At 42.3% G+C, this 5,578-nt stretch overlaps 1 non-coding gene across 1 annotated transcript; it reads right to left on the reverse strand.

Annotated features, from left to right (window-relative positions):
• Positions 1–5,276: 5,276 nt before the first annotated feature.
• Positions 5,277–5,347, reverse strand: trnag-gcc (transfer RNA glycine (anticodon GCC)). The gene has a single exon. It is a non-coding gene; the product is annotated as a tRNA-Gly (tRNA).
• Positions 5,348–5,578: the final 231 nt, after the last annotated feature.

A 5,578-nucleotide genomic window follows, 5' to 3' on the forward strand; every position in this document is an offset into this window, starting at 1 on the left:
CCAGCCCACAGCTGCTTAGTATTCAGCTTTGGTACACAAGGAGGCAGGTTATGTAACAGCTGGGAGACTGAGGAGATCGCTGATCATGGAGAGTTGGAAGAACTAACGTTTGTGCCTTGAGTTCCCTCATATGAATCATAATTTATCATCCGTGTATTACCTCCATTTTCTTTAAATCATTTGGTTAACTCTTTGAGAATTGTAAACCAAACAAACACTGCTTTTGGTAATTAATATATATGCTTCAAATTGGCTGATTTAAAACAGAAATGAGTAGTTTAAAATGATCAATGCAAATCCTTAGCGCTCTGTTTTCTGGTTGTGATGCATGCCTTCTCATATGAAGTAGGATAAATCAATATATCGATGTCAAGATTAAAACTGAACCAAGTCTTAATGATTGACACTCATTTAAGTAAAGATGAATGGCAATGAAGGAGATTATGAAGAAGAAATGAAACAGAGGGAAAGGCTATTTACCTGCCTTATCTTCTCTTGGATCGGAGCAAGGCGGACGGGATTTCCCTGCTCTGCTCTCGTTCCCTTTCTGTAGACTGGAGATCCCAAAGCAGTGATGCAGAGAGAGAGAGAGAGAGAGGGAGAGAGAGAGGGAGAGAGAGAGGGAGAGAGGAAGAGGGAGAGAGAGAGGGAGAGAGAGAGGGAGAGAGAGGAGGGGAGAACGTTAAGTTTCTTGATGCAGTCTGAGCAAGGTCTGAATACTTATCAGCTGTGTGTGTGTGTGTGTGTGTGTGTGTGTGTGTGTACTGGGCTTTCCCCCAGTGGAGTAGCGCAGACTCCCCTTCATGTAGCTAGTTAGCCCTGCAGCAACATGCTCTCTCTCACACACACACACACACACGCACACACACACACACACACACACACACACGCACAAACAAGCAAACACAGCATATAGCTTTTGGCATGCAGACACGCAGACATACACATATAAATGTATGAACTCACACTCTTGCTTTCTTTCTCTCTCTCTCTCTCTCTCTCTCTCTCCCTCCCTCTCTCTCTCTCTCTCCCTCTCTCTCTCTCACACACACACACACACACACACACACACACACTTGTCATCCTGGCAAGTCAGCAGTACTGCTAATCAGAGAACAGACAGAGAGACAAGCAAGCAGACATGCACAGGCAGAAAGAAAGAAAGAAAGAAAGAAAGAAAGAAAGAAAACTATATGGAAAAGACACTGATTGAGACTCTGCAGGTCTCCCACAGTCATCTAAAGAGTCTTTCCTCCCCACCACACCCATCCAAGGAAGATATGTGGACTCCACTGGCAGCTGGCCAGCAGAGGAGTGCCGCTCCAATCAGCCTTGCATTGAAAAAACGGTTTTCAAAACTGCCTATTAAATATTTTCTATCATCTATTTATTCATTAATAACAGAGCTAGACAGTGGGTCATAAGCCTAAATCATAAAATGGGTCTGCAACAGGGAAGAGAAGAGCGTCCCATCCCTGATAACTGGGACTCCATAATTCGTCCCTTTTTGCCCAAATGAAATTCCGGTGTCAGTATGGTCACTTCTAAGTATATATAAGTAATAAATCCAAACTTCAGAGTGAAATTCAAACTTCTCCTCTCTGGTCTCTTTGGTATCTTTGGTATAAAGCATCACAGAGCGGCCAGAGTGTGTGCTGTGTGCAGTTTACTGACCTCACCTGACAGGATTTCTGGGTATCGAAGTTCACATTTTTCAGACAGTTTACCTGGCTGCCATCTGGACTGGCCAAAGTCCAAAGCTGCCTGGTGTGGCTTTAATTAGAAAGTTCCTAAAAATCCGTTACTTCCTGCCCAGCGGGCGCCGTCCCATCGCTCCATTCGCTCATGCTATTTCAGCTCACGCTCCCGTCTACAGTATCCAGAATCAGTGGAAGAGGATTTTGCAAGATGTTTTCTAAACACTGTCATCATTTACACAACTTACACACAAATAATGATTACCTATGGTGTGTTTAGCTTCATCTATTCTAGATTTTTAAGGTGAATTACTCCAAAAATAACCAAAAAGTGATGAGACATCCTTCCTGACTAATCCAACAGATTGTATGACCGGTTTCAATTTCTAGCAGGTAATCAGTAATCTGTAACTGATTACATTTAGAATGAACCCTTTCCAAAGTGCTGTGTAATGCTATCTGTGTTTTAACCTTGCTGTTGGATTTATAGTGAACTTAATTAAATGGGAGCTGCCCAGTACAGCTGCTCTCTTCTGCTCTTGACCACCGAGCAGCTCCACATTTGCTGGTTCACTGCCTTGCTAGATTTAGTCTTGGCAGGTATTAGGCAATACATGTGTCCATGGTCCTACCACCCTGAGCTCTCTAGCTAAATATGAGGTTTCCTTAGGGCTGGGCGATATGGTTGAAATCAATATCATGATAATCATAAGGATTTCAATATATATCACGATATGGCTCATGTATGCAAAAACACGTTAAATAATCGAATGAATGTTCATCTCATTGAACCGAAAGGTAATGTTAGGTGTGATGTCAAACAAAACAGAAATATTCAAATAATATTCCTACCATACCTCATTTTATCAGAGTTTTTAAGTAAAATTTGCTTGTCATCATCAATTCAGACAGCAGAAATGTGTGTCACGATATTAAAATATCTTCATATCATCACGATATGATTCCACTGAAAGACGATAAACGATAATATTGAATTATCGCCCAGCCCTAGGTTTCCTTCTCTGCTGCTGGAATAGAACAGAACTAGAACTGAATTGGATTGTATTAAAATGATTTCAACTGTAGAGTATAGTAGTGTAGAATACAGTAAAAACAGTAACTAACTAAGACACTTGCTTCTGTGTGGTGTGTGTGTAGTGAACAGTAACAGGGACATGCTGCTGTGTTGCACTCTGCTAGCCAGCTGCTAGACATTACTGCCCAGGCAGGCAGATACACACACACACACACACACACACAAAAAGGTACAGATTTGCATGTACTGGCACATATATTCACATTCAGATGCACACACACGCACAGGGTTGAAAGCTCTCTCTCTCTCTCTCACACACACACACACACACACTCGTTGAGAGCTGGAGTATCATCCATTATTCCTCAGTAGTGCTGCAGTCTTTCATATTTCATGCTGTGTGGGGCGCAGGCGCACTGAAGTTCACCGCCACACACACACACACACACACACACACACACACACAGATTTTTCAGATGTGGTGGGCCTTATTCCTGAACGGCGTGTATTAAAACATTTTTTTTTTTTCTATTTCATCTCCCCTTTTCTCTGTGGTTGTGTTATGCTCCTTGGCTTACTGACTTCATTAATATTCATAAGTGTTGAGAGGGCCTCAATATTAATGTGCAAATTAGTTTTGAGAGATACTTGTTTGTTCACAGACCTAGACTGAACTGAGGCTCACAGGAAAGATGTCTAGATTTTGCTTCGGGGCGGAATTTATGATAATATAGACTTTCTTTGGTCTGTAGACATATTCATAAATATTCAACAATGACAAAGAAGAGTATGAATACTAATTCAAAATGGGAATTTTTGGTGGCAGGTCGGCCCGGTGGTGAGAGAAACTGCTCCCCTACCTGTACTGACCATGCACTCTGAACCCTCTTGTGAAATGAGTACCTGTGTGTGTGTGTGTGTGTGTGTGTGTGTGTGTGTGTCTCAGAGGGATGTGTGACTTCACTATATCTTAATCACACTGGGTGGAAAATCAGTCATCATTCATCATCATGGAAAAATCAAACATCAACCCTCTTTTGCAGCAGTGAACTACCATTCATGATGAAACACTGACCTCTCATGGTGAAATGCAGCCAATACATCCAGGTCTTCCCCAGCTTTTGGAGTGGTGCCAGTGGAAAAGTAGCGGTGGTGGAGGGTTTTCGAATGGGATTGGGGGGGGGGGGGGGGGGGGCGGAAGAATCCTATTGAACAATTAAGAGGACACAAATGTAAATTAATGTCAAGGAAAATACACTACATGAGGGTTTTTTTTAAATTCAACCATCCTCTCATATCGGTCTTTTCTGTTCTCCAGATTATCCCTGGTGTCTGTCCCCAGATGAACTCTGACTCAAGCGATTGTTCTGGACACACAGAGGGTAATTACATGGAGAAGGGCTTGACAGTAATTGCTATGTGTCCCACAAAGAGGTGTCAGAATGGTGGGCTGGAGAGGAACTGGAGAGGCTGGGAATCAAAGACCCCTACTTAGAAAACCTGATGTCAACTGTGTATTGAATATTAGCTTCTAAATATGACAAGTTACTAGTTGATGTGGTTAAAAATCACCTAAAATCACCTCTCCAATCACTTTAATTTTAAAAGTATCTGCTATTACATCCGCTATGTCTTGGGGGGGGGATTTTCCTTTCAATTTCAGTTTGTCAAAAACCAGCATGAAACATAACTTTATGATGCATTAGGATGTAAATTCAGTTCAATATGTTACCAACATATAATGTCGAAATTTCCAGATGACCAAGGCTGTACTGGACATTATGGCTGATGGTTATTGACAGCATGATCCTTTCTGAAAATTAGACCAATGCCTACCTCAGCAGTATTAAGGACCCCCCCCCCCCCCTCCTCCCCTCCCCTCCATGTACAAGAGTTATTGTGGTGCCCTTGAGTAAATCCAAGGCGGCTTATTGTAATTAGGTGCGGACTGAATCGCATCAATATCACTGAGATTGTAAAAATGTTTGGTACTTTGGAGGTGTTGAGGTGACAAAGAACAAAGTTGTTTTAATCACTGATTTGCATTGTGTCTGCTGCAACAAAGTTTGTCCACATTACAGCGGCAAGAATGCTGCTATGCAAAACAAAGCTTATGGAAACAGATTATTAACAATATGTTCTGATCTGAAAAAACTTGTTTCAGTGCCTAACTTTTTAGAGTTGTGAATTCGTCCAGATATTTTGCGTATAAACTCTCCATCAATGCTACAAATGCTCAGTATTACTGTAGAAATGTCTCATCTCTCTTTTTCTTGTGAGTACACTTCTATGGTTCTATATTTAATGGACATAGAAATGCATGTAAGATTTGAATTGTGCATCCTTAATCACTGCAGAATAGATGTACTCATGCATCACCGATCTCCAAGCAATCTCAATCTCCACCAATTAGGTTGGAGACTGAAATAAGACTATAACTAAGACCCGGTCTCAAGAAATACAGCACTGTTTTTGCCCTTTCACAAGAGAGAGTCACCCGTGCTTCTTTATAATTTGTCTCTGATGTCTCAAAAACAGTGTTGTGCATTGGCCGGGAATCGAACCCGGGCCTCCCGCGTGGCAGGCGAGAATTCTACCACTGAACCACCAATGCATCCTTGCCTAAATATGCAGGGGCCTCTGCTCAGAAACTGAAGGCTGCAGGCTTCTGCTGAGTTGGCAGGAGGGGGAGGAGTTTCATAGGAGAGGGGGAAGAAGCGTAACGGGACACTTAGGGCGGGGTGGAAGAGCACACATTTGGATGCAAAGCGGCTGACTGGTAGTGTGTGAGTAGGTGCTTTAAAGTCCCACTGAAACAGAAGTTAGAGCGTCTTTAGCTTCTGTA

This window comes from Centroberyx affinis, unplaced genomic scaffold, assembly GCF_046629955.1.
Source record: "Centroberyx affinis isolate AG114_WGS23_722 - 3 ecotype Tasmania unplaced genomic scaffold, CSIRO-AGI_Caff_v1 ptg005625l_1, whole genome shotgun sequence".
Lineage (NCBI taxonomy): Eukaryota > Metazoa > Chordata > Actinopteri > Beryciformes > Berycidae > Centroberyx > Centroberyx affinis.